This window comes from Anguilla anguilla, chromosome 17 (assembly GCF_013347855.1).
Source record: "Anguilla anguilla isolate fAngAng1 chromosome 17, fAngAng1.pri, whole genome shotgun sequence".
NCBI classification, from domain to species: Eukaryota; Metazoa; Chordata; class Actinopteri; order Anguilliformes; family Anguillidae; genus Anguilla; species Anguilla anguilla.
The window spans coordinates 13487975-13511609 of record NC_049217.1 but is presented as its reverse complement, the minus strand read 5'-3'; the positions used below and the strand labels follow the sequence as shown (position 1 = coordinate 13511609).

The following is a 23635-nucleotide window of genomic DNA, read 5'->3' as shown; positions in this document are numbered from 1 at the left end:
AGTGAGAGCAAGAGAGAGAGAGCAAGTCCTAGAGAGAGAGAGAGAGAGCAAGTCCGAGAGGGAGAGAGATAACAGGAACCATGCTAATTAATCATGATCAGCTCTATAATTACTTGTCACTCTGATGGATCCATGGGCGAAACAGCATTTCGCTCAGAAGTGCAGGGACGGGGCTTGATGTGGTGATGTGCCTGGTGACTGTCACACAACTCGTTTCCCACAATTCCCTGGGTTCTCAAATTGATACTCCGATTCTGATTTTTCACAGGCTCCCTTGCATTCACAAATCCATTACTTTATTCTCTACAAAGGTTTTTGTCAGTATGAGTGGATCCGTCAAGCTTTTTTTTTTTCCTGGAAAGAGCCGACATGCTATCCTGTGCAGTCAGTGGCCTTGTCTGCTGCTTATAAGACCACTCTGGACAGCTGCTGTTACCACTGAGCGTTAATATGCAGATGGCTACCACTCCTGAATAATGAAATTACTTGTAAGGCTCCTGCAGAGAAAGGCCGTTTTATGAATCTCGTAATCAAGATGGTTTGCATTCACGAAGCATAATATGTGCGATTGTGTAGTTGTAAATTCCCCAGATAATGACCAGTGAGATGGAGTCCTCCGGTCTGTGGACGCAGCTGGCCATTCATGCCTACTACAGGTATAAACACTTAAAAGGCATCAGCTGGAGAAAATTATACCTTTTGAGTTCTCATATATTTTCTCTGCTTTAATGTAATTTGATTATAATACCGGATTATAAAACAACATGAGCCTCTTCCAGTGTGGCTGATTGCCTCTTTCACAGGAGGAACACTTAATAAGGCCTGTAATAGTTATTGCATACGCCTGCAAATTGGGTATGTGCCTCGCCTATATTTATACAAGTAAAACCCAAGCAGTGATATTTGGGTAAATGCAAAGCATTTACACTTGTGACAGTAAATTATCGGTGAATTACACTCTACAGTCCTAAGGTTTTCGTAGTAGAAATATTCAGTTTATCCATGAAGCAATGTCTTCTACGACAGTAGACAGAGTAAATGTTTGTTATTTAAATCCAGAACTGAGGTACACTACAAAAGGCCCTTTCCTAGAGCATATTTACTCATACAAAATACATATGCAATCCAATGATTGGCTGCTTTGTTATGGTTTTCAACAATGGGGCACGTTGCCGTGTTCTTTGGAAGCTGCCCCTCGATTAGTGTTCTGTTGATCATAGCCATCATTTTTAACTGATCGATGGAAGAAAATGAGAGTCAGAACCTTACAATTTCATTTTTCTAGATATTTTTATTTTTCTCATCCATATTTAACACCGAAATATCTGGCACGTTTCATTCCTGATTCTGCTCTGTTAAAGATGCCTCTGTATACATTTTACTGAAAAGGTTTAAAAGTTTAAACTGGCCGCGATCACTAACTGATTGTGCTAATAATGACGCTAATGATAGAAAATGAATATACATTCAGTTATTCAAGTTTTAATCAGCAGAAGCGTTTAATCAGAGCTTCTGCAAAGTTTTGAATGTGGTAACTGTCTCTTCCATTTTAGTTTCCAGCTGTATTTTGAAGAGTGAAAAGGTTGCAGCTCCGTTCAATAAAAACACAAGCTGCTGAAAGCCATAGCGACAAAGATAGAACTAAAGGAAACACTTGGTTTCCCCAGTGGTGTGTTCATCTGAAGTGCCAGTCTTAGGTACGCTGACGCACCCCACAGTTCGAAACATAATCCTGGCCTTGTCGGTACCTACTGTAGCCCGGTGTGATATGGACTACTGCCTGATTAGCTCAGTTAGCATCGCCCAGAGAAGGAGGGTTTCAGTGGAAGGGGTTTTCCTGTCCCGTCCCTCGAGGTTGAACCCTTCGAGGGACGGCAAACCTGAGGCAGCTGCGGCGTATGTGCGCCCCGAGGCAGTGACTGCGCAGCTGAACTGGTGGACTCAAAAGGAGGCGCAGCCTGGCCAAGCTAGAATACTGCTTTTTAATGCCACGGAAAGTTTCAAGGTCATACAACTCCCTGAATGTTACACTTTTTCACTGTTTAACAACTGTAGCTTAATATTTTTTATGGATTTGGTTGTTAAAATATAAAAATGTCAAAGCCCTGCTAATTGTCATTCATTGAAATATGAAATATTAATTGTCAGAAGCTTAATTTATCTGCGTTGTGAATGAATTAAAAATATGGCACTTAATAAAAAATAAGACTGTTAATAAGACTGACCACCCTTTAAGCAAAGGGCTGCTGTCTTGTAGAAGTGTTCTGTCACTTCATCTTTTATCTTACTTTGAGAAAGAGATTAACTTTTTACTTATTTTCAAATGGACATCCTAAAAAGCACAGCACACAGGTTTTAAGTGAACTATCCATCCCCTTTGCTAAATTATGCAAGAGAAAAGTGAACAAGGCATTTGAAGCAGGAAATGGTGAAATCAGATTTTCTAAGCACAACTTGCCAAACTGTGATTTGTGTGGAAAAATAAGCTTTTTGTATTTAATTGTGAGGTAGTATTAAGGATGTTGATTGAATCCAAGACTTTGTGTCTAAAATGACCCTGCCTTCACAAACACAATACCTGCTCATACCCTCTAGCTCCTGCCCCGTGTCTCCTGTTCAAGGATTATTGAATACTTGGATGTTTGGATTGATATTGGCAGATATGTTCTTCTGGTTTCTGTCTCTGTGCGTCGTGTTCAAGGGTCGGAGTCTTTATCACGTTGATAGGCTTTAGGACGGCCTTGGCAAAGTCTTTTGTTCTTGTGTTTTCCGTCCCTTCGACAATAACGAAGAGAATCCCAAAGAGTTGAGCAGAAGCAGCCGGGCCTTGTTAATTACCCCCATTACGCAACTGTGTTCAGACTAGAAGTTTGCAGAGACGTCATTATCTGTATCTGTATCTGTATCTGTTCAACCAACAAAATTATCTGTATCTGTATCTGTATCTGTTCAACCAACAAAATGATCTGTATCTGTATCTGTATCTGTATCTGTTCAACAGATACAGATACAGATACAGATACAACAAAACAGCCCCGAAGTACATTATTTTCCAATAACGGTACAGGCCGGAGGGGTTTATTCCACTTATACAACGGGTTACCAACAATGACTATGTATGGTTACTTTTATATTAATTTTTATAGATTTAATCATCTGAAAGTGAAATATTCTTCCGCGGGCGTTTTGGCATATTATTTTACCATTGTCAAGCAAAACTCTGGTTGGTAGTTCTATTTGTACCGTCGTTATGCAAAAACTCTGGTTGGTAGTTCTATGAAAACAATGATTCTATCAAGAAAAAATAGTTCCTTCTCATTTTATACCATACAATTAGTTTATACCATGTATACCATACATTTTTGTCATTACATTATTTAATAAAACTGCATGAAACCATAAGTCAATGAAATCAATCTCCCTAGCACTGTCTTGCTTTTTGAATGGTGTGGTCGCGCAGTGTAGACATAACGTTTTTCTAAGACCCTCTGAAACGGGTTTTGATTGCCAGCTAGCTTTATGATAGGTTCGTCTTCACGAGTCAGCTGCTATGTGCCGGAGTTCCAGATACTCTCTCTCTCTCTCTCTCTGCCCGTGTAACGTTAGATAGAGGCTATGAGAACTCGACATGGAGCTGACTTTTTTCCGCCCGAATCCGAATAATAACGAGCAACTTCGGGTAGAAGAAATATCTGTTTCCATCACATTATTCGTGCTTTCCCAAATATAGTATTTGGATTCAGATACATCCCTAGTTCAGACCCTCTATTCAATTCATGTTTTGTGCTCTTAATTAAGCACATCGGCAATTACGACTAATTACACCTAATAAGTCTACTGGTCCATTATTCCGTGCTGAGGTTTTCTCAGGTTGTGAAATAGATTTTGGGAAGCAGTAGGACTGTGTTAAAGAATAGGTTATTGATATAGGAGTCTGAGAAAGAGATCTTCAAAATAATTACACTCTCTCAATAGGAACAGCATTAACTTTAATGGTCCAAGCAAGGGGCTGAATAATTTTTGTTTGCAATGGGTCCTTTGTTACATAATGAGCTAAATGTATGCTGTCAGGTATTGTGTTTCAAGTAGTTTAAGTTGTCAATACTCTGCTGAAAAAAGGGCATTTAGATCCATTTGGCAATGATTAGATTTCTTTTAGAAAGCCCAATGTGTCATCATTGTTGAATTTGGGTGTTTGACTGTTTCCATATTGCTGAATGTATTTTGTTGATGAAACTAGACAAGTCCACTCTCAGAGCTAAATGTCGGCGTTAAAATGAGAAAATAGAACTTAGAAAATAGAAAATGGAAAAAAGCCCCGTGGACTGTTTTTTGAGCTAGCCTGCAACATTCCTAATCTTGGTGTCCCAACTCCTCTGCCAGCCCATCCCAACAACAGACTATTTCCCCATGTGCTTTGGCTTCTGTTTTCTGTTGCATCAGGTGCTAGAGCCCTACCCTGTCAATCAAGCCGGCATGGAGAAAAGTGACGCAGGATGACTGCGTCCAGGGTAAAAGGTCACCGTTTCCCTGATGTCAGTCTGTTTCCACAGCCGCCCGGCAGGTACGGATACTGCGGCATTCAGATCACACAAAGAGCCAGGTATCTAGCTACAGTGATGGTGGTAATCCACATCCTTAGCCTGTCGATAGAATCCCTGTTAGCGCCCCATCACGCCGAGAGGTATTGGCAGTCTGCTTTAATAATGTTAAGGTGCAGGGGTCAGTCGATTTTTTTCCATCAGCCTGCTGCAGATACCAGGGATATGGGAGTGCGAAGTATGGCTTGATTTGACTCTTTTGTTGTCCTTTAAACATCTTTCATGGCACTTTTGCTTGGGTTTGCTGGAAGAATACTTTTCTAACTGTTCTGTTGCACTGTACAATACTATATTAACATTTAGAGGGAACAATCATCATGAAAGTATCCAGTAAAGTATCATTATCGTGAGCTATGATGGTGGTGATGATGATCATTTAATAATATTAATCTGTTTAATGTACTGTAGAGGACATCATTTCAAGTTCTTAGGCCCATACTATTTGTAACATTTTTCTTTTTTTTTTGTCTTTGATGTACATGGAAAAATTCATACATCTGAAAAATTCCCTGCCCTGTGAATATCCTGACCACTCCCAGACCATGGAGGGGGAATAGTGGATATTTGTGTTGTCAAGTAATGATTCCTGAGGATTTCATTTATCCTGAAGATTATTATTATTTATTTTTTTTGCATTTTTTAGGATTTTATCAGATTTTTATGTGAGGTCATGTGTTATGTAATGAAAGTAATGAGCAAAATATGTAATTTGAAGTTAAGGCAGAATGGGATGTGAATGCCAGGATAGAAGTCCCATAAACTGTGTTGACATTAAAATATTTCATCATACGGTTTTTGTGGCTGTATGAGGTAACTTCTGCCAAGAAGAAAAGCACTTTGTCAGTGCTTTGAGCGGTAGGTGATTCCCACTTCTTGAAACACAAATAAATGTGCAGTATTGTGGGGTAATGCACAGACTGAAGCGTTAATGTGAAGCGGAGTGGAAAAAACTCAAAGCGGGCTTTAGCTGGAATATCCAACTGGTGCCCACAAACAAAACATATATTTTATGTGAACCTTAAATCATAACCGTTTGGAGATATCAGTTTGGACAATAAAGCCAGCAATTACTCTCGAGCTGCTGGAGGGTGTGGAGGAAGAGTCGTCTGATGTTTGTGGAATGTGGCAAGATTTGGGTTTCGCGGAAATTACCGGAATGCGCCCCAGTAGAATTCTGTCTGGATTTCTTCAGTTTGCTGAAACGCAGAGTAGGTCCCTCTCCATAAGGTCACATGTTCGCCGCTGAGTGAATTATGGCGGGGGGGGGGGGGGCCTATACCGTCAGCGTGATTAAATTGACCGCAGTTTGACGGGCCTCGTTCGGTTTAGTGCTACGGGACTCCTCACAAAGAGGAAGAGGAATTCAGTCGGGAAGCGTACAGGCAAAGAGGGCGTTAAAATGATTGAAAATTCCCCGGAGGGTTGCGGGACACTGAGCTCTTTCGAAACCAAGAATATGGCCTTTTCATTCTGGCCTCAGGGCTAATTTATTTAATTCGCTCAGGTCTCGTCGTGAAATACAGCCCTCAAGGTCAGGGCCTGCAGGCACGTCTGTGAACGCCTTCAGGGCAGTCCAGCGTTTGTGCTGACTTCATCCTTCACAGAAACAGAGAGACGTTATCAGTTCTGTGAAAGCAGCCCTACATTCACTCTCACCTTAACTTTGAGTTATTAGTCGAAGGGCTTGTTATTGGGTTTTTGTTTTTAGTTCGATACAGTAGTTTGCTTCCCACTTTGGAATCCTTGCAGCAACCCGTCAAGGATGTTCTGTCATCAAAGTCCTGGAAAGAAATTAGTGCTAGCCTTAAAACGTAATTCAAAATGAAAGCAGGAGCATTTTGCCTTTGCATCGGATAGAGGCGTTAATTTTGTGCACTTGATTGAAAGAGCCTCTTAAACTTATTTTTCTGTCTGATAAACAGGTCCATAACGGCGGGGCGGGGGTAGAGGGGATTTTTGATATTCAAATTAAGCTGTGTAAAAACGAATGAACACGGAAGCCAATCCCCCCGAGTCTCCATCTTCCCCCAAAGGCCAATCAACAGTTAATCCTCTACATGCATTTGCTTTTACTGTTGTCATTAATCAACTTTACCGCCAGCTTTCAGCAGTTATTAGGCAACGCTGATTGGGTCGTACGTCTCCCTCATTTTTTATGGGAACTGATGCGCGCGGGCCCCCGTCTTGTCCCGTCCCCCCACGAGAGGATCAATGTCAATCATGCAGCATTTTCTGTTTTCCATAAAAAAATAATCATTTAAAAAAAAACCTAAATAAACAGTTGCTCTAATGCGTTTTGATTAAGACTGATGGTAGTCATAAATTTGTTCTTATTTTGCTGTCACTCAACAGCTGGAGCTGAGGGAAGTCCTGGCCGCTCTGATTCGGAGTTTATAGAGGACTTTGAAAACGGCCATGCCCTCGGTTGATAGTGTTATCAGCAAAGGGCCCTGCTATTAATGCTGATTGATAATAAAATTGCCCTTTAAGCATGATAATTATGAGCTGTTATGGAATTCATTCACCTCTGTTTAGTGTGGTGCATAGTTTAGTGGGAAACTCCAGTATCAAAATGTTTCCTCTGCTCACTTATTGACATTGAAATGTTAAGATACAGATTCCTTCCTTTTTGCTATTTATTTTTAGGCACACATTAAAATAACGCTGATGTGCGCCTAAAAATAAATAGTAAAAAGTAAGGAATCTGTATTTTTTTCATTATTTTTAGATGTGCTACCTCACTCATGTTTATGAGTTGTTTGATCAGTTAATGTATATTTGCTTTCCTCAAAATCAGCTTTACAATTCAATTCAAATGTAGACTTCAAGAGACTTAAAGCACACAATGCAGACCAGACTGGAAAAAGCAATAAGAATGTGACATATCTTAATGCCTCGAGACTGTGAATGAGAGCAAGATCAAAGCATCGGCAAAGCAAATATTCATTCAGTCGAGCTGAAATACAGCTGATATGTACGCCACATCGGAACAGCAACGAAGACAATGTTTCCATGCTGGTCTGCATTGTGTGCTTTAAGTCTTGAAGTCTACATTTGAATTGAATTGTAAAGCTGATTTTGAGGAAAGCAAAGAGGGTGCTATCGCTGTAGCACAGTGCCGTTTATGAACAATGCATAAAACTAGGCACTCACTAGCCACTCCACACAGCAAGAAATAGGATTAGCCTTCTGAGCTAAAGACCAAGGACCCTGGCCAAGGGGACTAATTACACCTTTATTGCTCTGGTGACATCAGCAGATGTTCACATGCCAACTGGCATCTCTGAACTGTGTTACGTTCTCTCTGAAATCCCACAGACACCTCGGCAAGTTTATAGGCATCAGTCATATCATCTGATGTGAAAAAAAAATGTAGTCAGTGATGTGCCTTCCAGAACATTTTAAAGAGGTTTCAGTAGTATTGTTTAAACATTTACTTGATGAAACACTTCCTCACACTATTAATTTATTTATCATAATGGATTTAAATCATCAGAAATAGCCCTCAATGTCCCAGTTCCAGTCATTTCTAATATTCCAATTTCTGCCATTTCATTTTTGTGCCCAAAAATCTGAGGAATTGCTTTTTTTGCGATCGCAAAGGGAATCTGTGGTTTAAAACACAAAAACTGCAGCCAGAAGGGCACTTTTGCTGTCTCAGGGCTGGGGGCACGTGCTCCAGCGTATGTCAGCGTCTTTATGTGCACGTGCCGACAGACAGGCTGAGGACATGGAGTGTGTTTGCGTTCGAACCCGCACGGCAGGGTGCTGTCATCCGCCGTTAATGTAGCCTTTGGAGCGACACACACACTCGAGCCTGAAAAGACAGCACAGCGGTGCGCTTTTTCTCTTTCATTCAGGCTGGTTGATCTTCTCTGTTCAAGTCTTTACGTTTGTCTGTGGTTTCCAAGGACATGAGACCCATGAAACCTGAAAAGGGGAAGGTAGTGACTGGGTTTTATTTGAATCCCCAAACACCACCACCTCCCCCCCCCCCTTCCCACCCCCGCCCAATTTGAAATGCCAAATTGTGTTGTGCAGCCACACTAATTGCTGCAACCTCCACTATCTATTTTGTGAGTGCAGCGAAGCACATGGTTTTGCTCAAACTTGAGAATAAATTACATCCTGTTTTGACTTCATTTTAGATTTTGTCTGTGGCAAGGTGGCTCTCTTTTTTGTATAGTTTGAACTCATCTGGAATAGCAGAGGAAAGCTTTAGTGAAAGTTAAGTACTCATTTGAAAGGAAAGCTCATGACTCAACTCTGACCCTTTTGCCAGACTACATTGTGTCGCTTGTAAAAAAAATAAATAAATAAATAAATGAAGAAATAATATCCAAGCCCATTTTTAAAGCTAAAAATGAGAAAAAGAGAAAAAGAATCTTGTCAGTATTGCCAGGTCTTGCTGCATTGCAGTGCTTGGAGAGTTTCTCTTTATAAGGATAGATTTAGACTGCCACACTTATACAGAATGATCAGAAGTCAGCCATCTTTTCACTGTATCTCTAACTGGTGACCACCTGCACATTTTATTTGTGAGGAAGAGATGGGCATGCTACTGGCTCAGGAGTGTTGCTGGTGACTGTGACCCCAGTTTCTGATGTTTCAGGCTGACATAAACACAACACGACTTACAGACTCTAGAATATGTTTAAAATAATATGTCATATTTAGAATAAATTCCTCAATATAATTTTGTTTTGAGGAAAAGCAATACTTTACCTATGCTTCTTTCTGCAAGCTCTGTGGATATCTTATTTTTTTTAATTGTTTTTCTATTTTAAAAAGTTAGATATAGCACTTTTCAATCAATGGAATATAAGTCCAAACGCAATTGTTACATCTGAAAGTGAATCCTCATCCATATAGTCAAGTCTCAAATCATACAACAGATCCTAATTTATAGCGAATATGATGACAGTCCTGGCCCTAGTGTAGAAGTGTCACGGCACAGGGTATTCCCATGAGCTGATGCTTCCAATGCATTTTTCCCATAACAAAAATGTTGTTGTATTACAGGATGTCTGTGAGTTTCTATAGTTTTTCAATCATATCCTCATATTACAATTTCTGTAACTTTTCGGCAATATACTCATATTCATTCATGTTCTCTACAAGAATTGGTTTGGGCCAATAGTGTCTCAACAGTGCCCTGCCTAAGACATGGTTGAAAGAAAACACTCAGTATCACTGGATAATTGCAAGGATACTGTATTCCAATATCATTTTTTAAGGTTTTCTGTTTTGTATTGAATGGGAAGGAGGGAATGCAATGCTGAAAAATTGGTTTGCAATCATGTGCAATTTTTCCTGGATATTTCATAATTTTGTGGCCTTTTTTTCTCCCTTCCTCTCAAGGCTAGCAGAAGGTTAAATTATTATCAGGCAAATCATTTTAATCAGGCCCTTCGAATGTTGCATAATTAATTTCAGAGAAAGTCTTTGAAATGTCAGATAGCTCTCGCTCTGTGCCCCTGAGCAGATGGGCCAGTGGCACCCAGCCCTCAAAGCTAGAGCCAGGCCACTGGGGGGGCAAAAAAAAAAAAAAACAGGGACCCTGGCTTCACACTGGTTGCCAGGCAACCTGACAAATCTTGTCCATGGAAACAATGAGTCCCGGGCTGACTCCCACCAAAACGGTGAAGTTGTAGCAAAGTGCTACGTAGGGCGGGCCACCTGTTTTGCTGCAAAAGATGGGGGGGGGGGGCGTGTATGATGGTGTACATCAGCAGAGAATTAACTGCGTGACTCAAACGTTGACGTTTTGAGGTTTTTGCTTTGAAGAGTAAATTTGTTCATCTTCAGTGATGACGTCGGGCGATTTTGGGGGCCGAAGATGAACGAATTAACCCTTCAAAACAAAAGCCTAAAACTTCAACGTGAGAAAGAGGCGGAACCGCCCCTCTACGTTCCTGAGCATCTCTCAGGCCGAGGGCATGGGCAGCACGGAATGATGCGGAAGGGGCAGAGTAACCGGTGAGGGTGAGGTGTGTCAACCCCCATCCCCCCTTAGCACTAGGAGGAAAGCTTGTCTCTGGAATCTGCCACTTCTTACAGTCAGCCTCATCTCTGGCTGGCAGACCTGGGGCTTTGCCAATTCAGCACCACTGTTGTCTAAGCAATAAGAGGATTCTTCTCATTTGCACTTGAACCGTGATAGCAATGGGCAAAGTTCCTGTCCTTTGTAGGGGACAAACTATTTCAGTAAATATTTCTCATATTGGATTATAAAGACTTAGCTCTTCAGATGACACTGACCCCCTTTAGATATCCTTTCTTTTTATTTTTCTTTCTTTGGAGCTCCTTTTAGATAATGCTATAGGTAAAACTGTGTAAAGGTTATGTCCAGTGGCACCTTCCTTTGTTTCAATAAAGTTGTTGCTTGTTGGGTTAGCATTACTGTTACTGATTCTGAACGGGCCTCTGAGCCTTTTTGGTGATACTGCATTTTGTGTTATCTGAGAGTAACACTGATGTTCCCTCTGGATAGGAGCATCTGCCCAGTGACTGTAGTGATGAATAATGTATTTATTTTATGTAAAAACATGTGCTATGTAAAAATGCTAAATGAGAATAATCATAATAATAATAATTATGGTTATTAATTTTATTTGTTTAGTGTTTTTCATAGTAATCAAAGCACTTAACAGAAAGGCAATACATAAAAGTACACCTATTATATCTAAAGAAAAAACTCCCCAAAGGAAAAGAAGTAGCAGATTTCCTACCTATCTCAGGTACTTCCAGCATAGGGCTGGGCAATATACCACAAGGATAATTATCAAACGCACAACAGTCTTTGCCACCATATGGTGTATTTTCTTTCTTTTCGTCTTTTTCTTTTTAATTACACCTGAAGTGGTAGTAAACAACCAAACTTAAGAGACTGTGTGAAATGCTTCTGGAGAAAAAAATGTAACTAATGTAATCGCTTGGGAGTTGCTTAGACAGCCAATCAGCAGACAGCTTCTGTGTGATCATGTGATGACTTTTGTCAATCATATGGCAGCTTCGAGGCCTTGCTGCTGATTGACTGACTTATGGTCACCCAATAGATAACAGTGGTGACATTTTTTCTGGAAGAATTTCACGAGTCACCACTGTTCTCTCTTGGGTGCCCATAAGACGGGGTGGTTGTTTACTACCAAATCAGGGAGGCAATCCACTACACGGTGGTGACAACTGTTATTGCATTCAATAAATATCACCGCGGTGTATCGGCTAGCACTATTCCAACATGGAATACAGAGAGGAGGAGCGCAAACAGTGGGGGATCCTGTCGAGTCTAGTGTGAGTTCCAGTTAGCCTGGGGCTTGCCTGCAGCTGCAAAGTTTGGGGTTACAGCTTAATTAGGTCTTTTGGTTGTAAAACTGACTGTGAAGACTGGTCTCGAACGTGTAGAATTTATCGCTTCCATGTTTTGTGGAGCAACATGGTGCTCTTGGTTATCTCTAAAAGCCTTGACATCACAGTAAGTTCTATTCTTGATGTAGCCATTTCTGATCATGTTTGTGTTTTTTGTGTGATTTTGCATGCAGAGCAGGTCAAATAATTTTAAAGTGTTAAAAAACAGTATATTAATGCTAATTCAGCTCAGCTATGAACGCAATAACCTTATATTCCTTTAAATAGCACTTCCCTGTATGGACTTACCTTTCCAGAAATGTTTCACTCTGAGAGCAGAGCCTTGAAGCTCGTGTATGTTCTTGTAAGCCCTGCAAGTTTCCCATGTGCTAAACAAGTACAAAAAAATGTAAATTCATGACAATATTGAAGAAGAAACTTTATGTGCACTCCAGAACATGAGTACAGGCTGTAACGATATTCCTGTTCGACTGGGACGGGAGCCTGCCTCCCTGCATCTTTACCGCGAAGTCTCCCTGTAGGACTGCGGCCGAGGCACAGACCTCGTTACATTATTAACGAGGCGCTGACTCGCCCCCCCCCCCCCCCCCCCCCCCCCCCCCCCCCCCCCCCCCGCGGTAGTTGCACAGGGCGGGCGCGGAGGGAGACGTCGCTGTTTTCACATTCCGGTGCGTTTCCCCAAGCCCTGGTGTTTCTCTGAGAGAAATGCGCACGATTGCTCTCACAAGCGGTTTCCGTAAAACCCCCGCTGCATTCGTTCCGGTTGAATTACGGCAGTGAGGTCCGTCACCCGCTTGCCGGCTGTATCGAATGTTGCCGCAGCGCTGCTCTTCTAGGGCCAAACTATGGCACTATGAGGCAGTTTCATTCAGATAAAAGGAACCGATGCCACTCGGTCACACACCAATACGACTGCTAGGGAAGCTGGTGATGACATCATACCTACAGGAGGCTTGGTCTCGGGGAGAGAGGAGCACTGGACTGGGCGCCATGATTTGGAGAACATGCAGATTTATGAGGAGATGGCACCCTGGGAAAATGTTTGGATTGACCATCGCGCATTAGTCAGCCACTTAAGAACCATGTGATGTGCTCCAAAGTTACTCTTAAGCCTTCGAGTTCTCATTTCAGGAGTTGGAAATAAGCACCCCGTCATTATGGGCCATTCCAGACATTAGTCATCAAAGTGAGGTAAAAAACCAGCCCTCAGATAAGGCTTTAATGGATGACAAAAGGGTCACTTTGAGGAAGCATAAATGAGCATAAAAATGGTATCCTTGAAAACACAGTAAACATCCCAGAAACCATCACTGAAGACCCGCCTCCAGAACAGGAGGAAATACAAGGTAGATCTTCTTACATGATCATCCTATGGGTAAAGTAGCATTCATATGTGGATCCTGGAGTTTCTGGGTTCATGTATGCATAAAATTGCATCTGCGAAGATATGAATCTTTAATTTTATCACTTTAATTTAAAAAAGATTTTGGTTTTTCAATCAATGCACACCAAAGCAATGTTTTCAATTCCTCCTTTTGGCTTTTTTGACCCAAAATTACTGCTTTTTTTTTTTTACGCTGTCAGAGGTGAAAAACTATGCCAATGTTACCATGAACACATCCACATTAGCATGTCTGCAGTCCATGGTATTCCAAAACGATGGGATGCTAATACACCTGAGTGTGAGCAATGAATAGTAGTGAAGTGATAGGAATGACATTACATTTAATATTTCTTGCAGTTGCACGTGGAGAAATACCGAAGGCAAGTGAACTTGCTGCATATGTGCATACATTTGCGTGACATGTAGCACAAACCACACATCATGTCCCTTGCTTCGCTGTCTCTCAGCCTGCATTTTAATAATGAAAGCATTCCCAGGCGCTCTCCGAGCTGCGGTTGCCCTAAACCTGTTCAGGTGCGCTTGTCCTCTGCTCGGTTTCTCGGTTCCTTCGTTCTCTGAGCCCAGAGTCGCTTTACAGCGGGTTTCTGCTCCAGATATCTGCAGAATGCCTGCGAGGCCTCTGAAGAGGAAGGGCGCAGACTCAAAGCCCACCTGTGTGTAGCGGCGTCTGTTTATCTTCCGTCTCATGCATTTTCCCCGAGCCTTGAAAAAGACGCTGCAGCGTTTCAGAACTCCCCACCCTGGAGGAGCGCACGACAGAGACTCCGGCTGCTTGCACTGAGCCAGGCTGTTTACTTCCTCGCGCGGAGGTGGAATAATCCACCCACGCTAAAAGTCGCCTTTTTTTTGGGTTTCGCTCAAACCCAGCGGTTTGCGCTTTCATTCATGATGCAAAAGGGAGAAACCCAGGTGAACAGAACTGCAAAGAAACAAAGTATGGAGGTACATGTGGGTCGAGTCGGGTGAGATCGCCCAGTTTTTGTCGCGGCACAGTAGCGCGGAAGGCACTTTGTGATTTGGCAGCGGCTCTTTGAGCTGGAGCCCCTAATTGCTCTCCTCCGATTAGCGCAGTGGCCTTAACGGTTTTGACATTTAGAATTTTCAGAGGTCCAATTAGAACCTTCTTTGTTACTCTGATTTAGAACGGAGTGCCAGTGAGTTCTGAGGAAATTAATTTGGTGCCACGTTATCAATCAAAAAATGCACAGGCGAGCGTCCGCGTTCCTATATCATTATATAGCCCAGCCCGAGGGTTAGTGCATTGTATGAAATCACTGCCTGCATTAATACAGTGTCTAAAATTGGGGTTCTAATCTAGGATCAGGTTTACCCAGTTTGTGTCTTAACCTCATCAGTTATGCGTTGAACTGATCCTAGATCAGCGTTCCTGCTCTGAGGTTCTTCATATATATGGGGCGAGTGCTGTGCTCGTTATTGCAGTCAGACGTTGAAAGAATTTGGTCCTGCCCTGCTGATTTCTTTCGCCATCCTTTTCTACTGAAGTTGCAGTTTTCGGGGCATGGCACAATAGTTACATGGTAGTCAGCACTGCAAAGAAGTCTAACAAATGGTTTTCCTTTTTGGTCTGATTTGTTGTTCACTTTTTATGTGGGCGCTCCGAGCAGCCTGTACGCTTCACTGTTTATGTGCTGTGGTCATGTTTAAATTACCCCCCACCCCCTCCCCTCCCCCCCAGTCCACGTTCCAGAGACTCTTCGGGGGGGGGGGGGGGGGTTGATTGAGTGTGGGATAAAATGTTTCCCCACTGTCCAATCTCAATGTGGGATTTTGCTGTCCCAGTCTGACCTCTGGGAATATTTCACTTGCTCAACAAAAAAAAAAGTCTGCTCTTGTTGTTAATAAAGACCGTCACCTTTTTAATTAAAAGACCGCGAGTGCTCTTTTAGATTGCTTTAGGTATATCATGAGACCGGAAAAGAGGCTTGCCAAAAATAATTTATTAAAAGACTACAACCATCGCCTTATGGGGGTCAATAGATGCAGTAAAGGGTATTAAATTAAAGATAATTATGAGAGGAGATTATTATTTAAATACAGAGAGGAAGAACATAAACAGTGGGAGATCCTGGCAAGTCTGGTGTGAGTTCCAGTTAGCCTCGGGCTTGCCTGCAGCTACGGAGTCAGGGGTTACAGCTTTGGTTGTAAAGCCGACTGTGAAGACTGGTCTCCATCATACTGAGATTTTGAGAATTTTGAGAATTTATCTCTACCATGTTTTGTGGAGCAACATGGTTCTCTTGGTTACAGAAGTGTTAAGAGACTGTATATTAAATTCAGCTGAAATTTTTATTAACCATTTCTCAAGTTGACATTGCCCTTCATGCCATCCTATGATGATCTGCTGGGTAATTTTAATTTTTGCTTAAAAATATTATCAACGGCATTTCCCCAGTAAAAAATAACATTTTGTAAGAGAACCAATAAGGCCCTTGGAGAAAAGGAAAATTGAGCACAAGTGGTGAAAGTTTCATATTCGCTATGACATTTACAAGGCCAGTCTGCATAGCAACAACAAGGAAATGAAACTCTCTTGGCCATCAAACTTCTCAAGGATCATAGGTAATAATAGCAACAATGCACAAATTATTTTTTCAACAATTATTGATCTGTTAAACCCTTCACTCACTAGCCTCACCAACCTTCTCTCCACAACTGTGTGAAGAATGTTCTGCCTTCTTTCAAGACAAAATGACACACATCAGGCGCAGCATTCCTAAATCTTGCCCTGATCAGAAATTTGAGTTTCCCTCTTCACCATGTTTTAGTGTCACTGAAGGTGGTCAGGAAAGTTTTTCCATTGTAAATTCCTTAGACCTTGATGAGATTCAGCACCAAATGTATAGAGAACATGAACCACTGGATGGCCCAAACACTTCTTCAACTTTAACAAGGTTAAAGTTGAGATTCTTGTTTTCGGTCCAAAGGCACAGAGACAGGAAATCTTTGTTTACTTAGATTCCCTGTCCCTGAGGAGCAGTGAATGGGTCAGAAACCTTGGTGTAGTTTTAGATGCTGATTTGAAGGTCATATAAACATAATTACTAAAACAGCTTTCACATCAACATAATTACTAAAGTCTCTTTAAATATATTTCCAAAATTAGAGGTTTTCTGATAAGGTCAGACTCAGAAGAACTGACCCAAGCATTTATTGCATGTACACTGGGTTACTGTAATGTCCTCTTCTGTGGTCTTCCCAAGAACACTGTGGGGCTGCTGCAGGTCATTCACGATGCTGCAGCTAGAGTATGTGAGGATTTGTGTATGGCCTAATCGCCCAATCAGTGCCGGACCTCACTAATGCTCCTCTGGCTGAATTAAAGCATTCTTCGTTGTTTCCTGTTTCTGTAGTAGGAAATTGCATTGCTGGCCTTTTGTCAATTTATTCTAAACAAACAGTATAAGAAATTAATTGGTGAATAAATCTATCTGAGGGAGATGTTCTGGCATAGGATGTTTTGAATAATTCTGGTTTTTAAAATACTTGCATTACAACTTCATAGGATCTTCATAACAAATGAATTATTGAGGGAATAACACATTGTATGCCTATTTACAGTTATTCAAACTGGCATTTTTGAATGTTTGTGTAGTTCTTATGAAGGTGTCATGTACTTCATAATAATTTTACACTGCTCCTATCTAGAAGTATTCCTAGAAAATGTTACTGTTCTAGTACACAATACCCTATGTTTTCTATTTCTCAAATTGAACAAGTGACGGCTCCTTCAGTGCAATGTGATGCTGTTATCTTGAGAAGTGAGGAAAAGGGAATAAAAGGATTGCAAATGTCTGTGCTTGTATAGTACATTTGTAGATATAGTACCTGGACACGTCTTTTTCCTTCATGGATGGATAGCCAGGGTTATTGCCTTATAATGAAAGGGATGCATGGTAAAAGCTACATCTGGACTTCCTGTGTGACAGGAATAGTTTCCTTGCAGTCAATACTGCTTTGTCACACAAGAACCTGCAGGCAGTGGATAATTTTGGCAGGAGTGAGGTGCAGTAGCTAGTAGAAGTTTATATGTAACCAGATGGGTGTGGGTTTGAATCCCAGGTGGACACTCTGCTTAGCTAAATAGTCAAGCATCAGCCATCTGCATGAATCATACACCATCTGTATAAATAAATAAAAAGTGATTTTATTCACTGTAGAATATCAGCCTGTAAAATGGTTTTTTTAAGGGGGGAAAACTTTCTGATTTAGGTGATATATCCAGCTAAATGACTTGCCCTCTGGTGCAGTGATGCTCCCCATGGTCCCGTATCAAATCTTGAGCCTGGATGTGGCCAGGGGATCCTGTGGAGAGGCTCACAATTTATTTCCAAATCACAAAGTGAGTGGTGTCTTTGGCATGTAGTAAGGACCAGTGATCGAAGGCTTATGAGTCTCAGATAGAGTCTACTGGAGGAGGCTTTGACACCTGTGAGCTTATTGCAACGCTTCCAAAAGCTTAGTCCTTGGGGCAAAGATGCACTGCATGCTCAGATTTTGACTGGCTAAAAACACTCGGTGGAGATACCAGTAGTCTAAGCCAGGAGCCAGCATCATTAAAAAGTTCTGAGTAGCTCAGTGATAAACAGTCAAATTATAAATAAAACAATGCTCCCCTGTGAAATTCCATTTCCTGCTGCTCAAGGATGCTAACTAATGTTTTGACTGCTATGGAAAGCTTGAAGACATAAACATGTACTGTAGTGCTTGATGTACTGTGGTTGTCCTTGTCCACATGCCAGCATATGTTTTCAGTCACATGTGAACATTAGAGATGGGCTTATGGTGTTTGATGTTGGGGGAATATCTCAACTGAATTTTGTCTCAACGGTCTGGGTTCAGCCTAACTGCAGTGTGACTTATTGGCTGAATTTGAGACAAGATTCCGATGATTCTTGATACATATATTGAGGCGATATCATCAGAAGCTGTGGGTGACAATGGTGATTCTTCAAAACTTTCTATTTTGAGGCATCAAATTTACTGGATTTGAACAAATAGGATCTGTTGCAGCTCGTCTGGGCAATTTTCACAACATTGTCCAATTAGTGCCCAGGTAGAAGACATGCGATTAGTGCTTAGTGTACACTTCCTTTAATTTCTGGCACAGTATGAGAATGAAAGAAACACAGTGCTGTTGTATTTTAGCCACATGCTAGCGGTCGCCAAGGCCCTGATGGGACGTGGCTCAGGCCTGCGGTTTGATCTCGAGGACACGTGGGCCTTTTGAGCACTCTGCCATTTGTTCTGCCCCCTCCACCAAGAGGCTCCACATCAGCCTCTTGCCAGATTTCAGCCCTGTTCAGAAGAGACCATTGAAATGACCTTCCAATATTCATACAATAGCTGATTTTTCAAAAAGGTGCTGATGGGCACTCTTGAGTAAAATAATTCTTTTTTTTAAGTAATCTTTTTAAAACCTTCTCTTTCAACACATTTATTTAGTTGGAGCTTGGCATTCATTTGATTTAATTAGTTAAATCAACATTCGTGGTCACAACTGACTCGGAATTAAATGTGTGTTAGTTGCAGTGTTTGTTTTTCTCTTCACAAGAATTCACCAAAATGAGCAAGTCTTGTTTGTCAGAGATAATAATAATAGTAATAATAATAATAATAATAATAATAATAATAATAACAATAATAATAATAGAAGAAGAAGATGATGAAGAATTTGTTCTGTCAAATTATTGTTGACTGAAGCAAGTCAATATGTGTTTGAAAATTTGTTTCTGGAAAAGTGTTGGGTTGGAAGTGCAAATCAAAGCCAAGACCAAGAAGGTGGCCTTTAAGAAATATCCAGCCTCATTTTTCCAGGATTTAAGTATTTTCTCCCCTGACTGAGTGCTTTAAAAAAAGACATGCAGTAATGTTTGTTTACTGCCACGGAGACCCAGGAAAAGTCACTGTTTTCTCTGCCGTAAGAACAGTGTTTTATCCACATTTCTGGAGAATATTTTTTTTTATCATCATCATATATCACAATGTAAAGAGAGACCAGGGCAATGCTGTGCATTCTGCTCCAGTGGAGCAAAGAACATTGTATTAGCTGCTGACATTTTAATTACCTTGTCACGCAAGTTAGATCTGTGAGCCTGTTTTGAAAAAGTAATTTATGGCAGCAAATGAAAGCATGCATCCTGTAAACCCGTGTCGTGAAAGCAGGTACAAGTTACTTTGATAAATGTAAGCTATATGGAACAGTTTTTCAAAGCCTAATAGAATATAATGCTAGCCTTCACTGTGGTGTTTAGATTGTGCTTTGTGATTAAGGTTTTAGTACAACTGCATTATGTTTGCATTTTTTTAAATGGACTATATAACAAAATAAGCTTTGACCTAATATATGAGGGCGCAAATTTATGAAGCTTCTCCGAGTCAGAGTGCTGATTACGAATGTGTTTTGCATTTTAACCTGATAAGGTCAAGTGAAGCCTGATTCTGCAGCCTCTTCTATTCAACTCTTCTATTCTGAGATAGTTCTGTAATACGGGCACAGGTCTATGGGTCATGTGAATAAAAATACAAGAAAAGAAGAAAATACTTTCTTATTTAAAAAAATAAAAATAGTGTCATACATTTCAATTGAGGAAGATACTCTGTTGAAGGACTACTAACTGCACGGTGAACCTTAGGGATCTCAAACCTCAGCCCTGGAGGCCCACAGTGCCTGCAGGTTTTTTGGTTGTCTTTCCATCGACAGCCAGTTCAGGCCTCGCAAACAAGGTTCTGTGGAATACTGTGGAACCTCATGCAAATTTCCTGTGGCAATCGGTGACTTGAATTAAGCACTTAAGTGTAGGAACACGTCAAAAACAAGCAGACACTATGGCCCTCCGGGATTTGAGTCTGAGAACCCTGGTCTGCCTTGAAAACGCATTCAGAAAATGAAAGCGGGCTATTTCCATCGATATTGAACAGAAGTGAACTGCGACTGAATCAGATTTGTGGTGGCGTTTCGGGCTCTGCCGCTGAATGACAGAGATGTGGACGAGCGGCCCCTCCGAATGGCAGCTGCTTAGTTCTGGAGGGCAAGCGAGAGGAGCCGTCCAAACTCAGACAAAACAACCCCTCAGCCGAAATCTTCGCCAACTCCTTCCTCCCTTGCGAGGATTGACTGTCGCGCCGCGTGATTCGTTGATCGGCTGGAACTTCCTGAGACGGCGGTGGCTTTACTGAACGTAAGGCTCAGGAGACCACCCCAGCAGATGGAGGGCTTACGTTTTGTTAGCCTGCTTCTTATTCTATTAATGTGCCAAATTTCTGATCTATTTGAACCAACTAGGCACACTTCTTAGTCACAGGAAGTAGGGGATGTGTACACGTAGATCCCACAGAGCCGGCTCGCGGAGCCACGCAGATGAATCGTACTCCGGTGGGTTTTGAGAAATCCGCAGCGGAGTTTGCTTCGGCACGGAAAGCCCAAATGCCTCAGAATGCAGGGATAGGCTTGGCGTCGTACCCCAGAGTGCACATCGATTCTGACTATTACACGCTTGCTGTTACTGATGGTAGTGAGGCTTCACAAACCCAATAATTGGTGGAAATATAAAGGCTGTCAGTCTTTGAACAAATCAAAGGGTTTTGCTCTCCACAACAAAATGTAATGATTGGTTCAAATCAGTGTCTTACTGATAACATATGGTGCCATGTAGTGCTTTCCGGTTTCATGAAAGTTCACTCCCACGTCACTACTTGCCGTCACTTGCCCGTTGCTGTGATGAGAACAGGCAAACGTTGGTCTTTCAGAGCAATCTTTTCATGTTTAAAAGGGACCCAGCCACGCATGCAGCTCTTACTTTGAGAGACTTGGGAGTCTCATTATGTGCTTCAAATGAGATTTTTTTGTCATCCTAAGAAGGTGGGGGCAAAGGCATGAATGAGTATAATTACTTGGAGGAGAAAAACTGATTTGAGCAGTGTGCTGAGGTGGAATTTGACAGCGTGAAATAGTCCTCATCTCTAGAGCTGTATGGATCACTTTGATGTGGCATCACCTTTACAAACAGGAACAGCCTTTTTTTTTAAAAACCTGGCCTCCATAATTCTTTCTCTAAGAGTAAAAACATTTATTTGCATCACCTGTCCTTGATCATTCCTTTTCATAGGTGAGTAACCATTTTAAATGATCTTAGCTTGATAATTATATTTCTGACAGAAATACAACTGGCCTCGGTAGTATTTTTGCTAACAGACATAACCTTTTTTAAATCGCCTGGCTCTGGTAATACTGAAATTATTATATGTGAATTTCAGGTTTGATGACACTGATGAATATTGTGGCCGAATGTTACAGCTGGTGATGTGGTATTGTCACTGCGTTGTGGAGTGAGGAACAAGGGTTTGTTATCTGTGTCGGTCTTCTCCTTGAAAATTCCCCACTCGCTACCATACTTTACCTTACAGTACGATGTTGGCATATCTCATTGGCTGGATGTGTAATCAAAGGCCTGCTCCTTCCAAGTGGTAAAAGATAAAGGGGATCATTATCTCCTCTGAAGCCTGTTGTTCATTGGTCCCTTGCTGCCCATTCATCACAAGAAATGAAACTGAAGTTCAATCGAGGTTAGATAATCAAAAAAAAAAAAGAAGAAGTTTGTGCTTCACACTGAGGGCACCCTGGGTCTTTTCTCTCCAACCAGGGAAAATGTTTACACTCTGTCCCATTGTGCACAAACCTTTCCAGGCGAAACGTATTCCGGTCGGATTCGTTTGGACGAGCCCGGGCGCAAGATCGGTGGAGATCCAGATGCGCCAAGGCCGGCCAAGGCTGATTTTATTCGGGTTGGGAGCCATTTAATTAAAAGTTAATCAAGGCGGACTGCGTTGACCTTCCAAAACTGCCCCTGGCAACTCCAACCGAGGGTTGCCGTTATCTCCCAAATGTGCCTGTGTCAAGAAAAAACTCCAGCCAAGCTGTACAGTATGCTGCATCCTCATCAACACAGCCCAGACACTCGCTGTATTCCTCTCCAAGTTCTTTTTGGATAACTTTTTATTGTGCTAATTCGTGTTTAATCATCTGCCAGAAAATAGAAATGGGAAGCTGACAATCCGGCGTTGAATAATTCAATATAGCCGGGCAGCAACTGCTATTGTTTCTTCAGTGAAAATTAATATGGAGTCAAAGCCAACCTGTTTATCATGGTATAAGCACTGTCTTTTACATGCAGGTTCACTTGGCTAAATTTGACAGTTGTCTAATTGCATTAAAGCAAGTGTCAAAGTACAAAGGGTGCTGGTGTTAGCGCCATCCCCTGAAGCAGCCAAACTGAACAGCTGAGCGGTTCATCTGGGTTTGGTCCATGTGAATCATATTTTATCATTTTATTGACATTTAACTAAACTCAGAAGGCTTTTAGGATTTATGAAACACACACACACACACAAAGAATCATAGGAAAAGAAAGTGGAAAAATATTGAGGCGTGTGTGGTAGGAAATCCTATACAATTTCACATCTGACCAGTCAGAAACAGTCTTTGGTTGTAGACTTGTAATTACAAACCAAACCCCTTTCTCTTGTGTTTAATTCCAAATGCACATTTTCCTAGATTCAGTGTGCATTGGTCCTTAAATTTAACTTGCAAGTATGTTTTCTTGATGAACACAATTTCAGTTCGAAAAGCACCAAAATCTACAAAACAAAAAACACAATTGACACACAATGGTTAGTCATAGTGCAGGATATTGATTAAATCTAGGTGATTCTTTGAACATAAAACACCTTTTTATAGATCTTCCTCAAGGGCCTATTTTTATGAGATTTCATTAGGTCATCTTTGGTCATTTAATATACTGTAGAAGAGAGGGTTCTAGTGTTGAAGCAAACAGGAAAAATCCCATGTGGCTAATGCCTCAAAGACAAATGATGATTCATCACTGATGCTAGGATTAATTAAAGCCAGGACAATATGTTTTTGTTTCTATTCCACGTCAGGATGTCAGGTAGAGCTACAAATAGACATGAATGGCCTGACTCACCATGTTTCATTTCTATAGCAATGACACTTCAGTTAGCCTTTGTGACGCATAAACATTACCTGCATTGAATGATGTTGGATCGGCCGAAGTTGGTTATAAAGAAGAAACTCTTCTCTATGCTTATTAGTGATGGATGAACTTTTGTTGTAAAATTAAAAAATAGGGACTCCAGTTGTCCATTCAATACATTTACAAAGTTATGGAGGAGTTTATCTTGTGAAATTTAAAAAAATGTATCAAGTGAATAAAACAGGGTGTCT

At 41.3% G+C, this 23635-nt stretch overlaps 1 protein-coding gene across 7 annotated transcripts in view; it reads left to right on the top strand.

Moving 5' to 3' along the window:
- Window positions 1–23635, top strand: part of sdk1a (sidekick cell adhesion molecule 1a) — a 289638-nt gene that overhangs the window by 147569 nt on the left and 118434 nt on the right. The gene's annotated exons all lie outside the window — the stretch shown is intronic.